Here is an 869-nt window from a genome sequence, read left to right on the forward strand (position 1 = left end):
GTATGTATGTATTTCTGTTTGATGGTCATACACAAAGAAGAGTGGCAAACTTTACACTTTACAAAATGGTCCAAAGCTGAGCAAAGCTTCTCTCAGGTTTGATCAGTTAGCTTCCAGCTACTCTTCTCCGAGAGAAGAGGGCTTAACAAATCTGTTTGAACTCATACAAAAGGTTGTAAACTTACAAATTCATCTTTAGCCAAAGGGAGACTAATATGATGAATTCATTATGCAGCATGTGTGATACAAAACTTCTTCGCACTTAGACTGATGGGAGTAAACATATATTCTTCTGACAGACATTTAGCATGTAAATGTATAATCTAAGACTAATATATTTACCAAATCTTCAGTCATAGCAAAACAGAAAATAAATTCTCGGAAAAAAAGAAAGATAAAAGGGGGAAAATTAAATTAATTACAAATTAGTGACATTTTATTTTTGTGAAAGAACAAAGTAACAAGTCTAATATTTCCCTTTGTTAAGCCCTTGCTGACTTACAATAAACCTTATTCTATATTGGCATATTCATCAAAAATATTAAGAGGCCTTTCTAATAACGTTACTGAATATGAGGACACACAAACACAGAGAATTATAAAGAAAACAAAAATAGTACAAACTAAATTTCAAAAAGCACCTGCAGAGTAATATTTTTGTATTGGCTTCTGAGCATCACTTTTATGTTAAGCATGACTGGGGATTTATTTAAATTTTACAGATAAAAAGGAACCAGCAATTGTTGCCATGAACAATCTGCCTCAAATACTTAAGTGGAACATCATGCTAAACTGCTCTTCATATAGGTCTGTTGTACATATTAATATGCACCTTTGTAGCTTAATTTGACAAATGGTATCCAACAGTC

At 32.2% G+C, this 869-nt stretch overlaps 1 protein-coding gene across 1 annotated transcript in view; it reads right to left on the minus strand.

The window, feature by feature from the left end:
- Positions 1-423: 423 nt before the first annotated feature.
- Positions 424-869, minus strand: part of LOC119594607 (Golgi SNAP receptor complex member 2-like) — a gene marked incomplete in the record, with an annotated part of 19085 nt that continues 18639 nt past the window's right edge. The window contains 1 exon segment of the mRNA XM_037943658.1: positions 424-869.

The sequence above is a fragment of the Penaeus monodon genome, chromosome 34, assembly GCF_015228065.2.
Source record: "Penaeus monodon isolate SGIC_2016 chromosome 34, NSTDA_Pmon_1, whole genome shotgun sequence".
Classification (NCBI taxonomy): Eukaryota; Metazoa; Arthropoda; class Malacostraca; order Decapoda; family Penaeidae; genus Penaeus; species Penaeus monodon.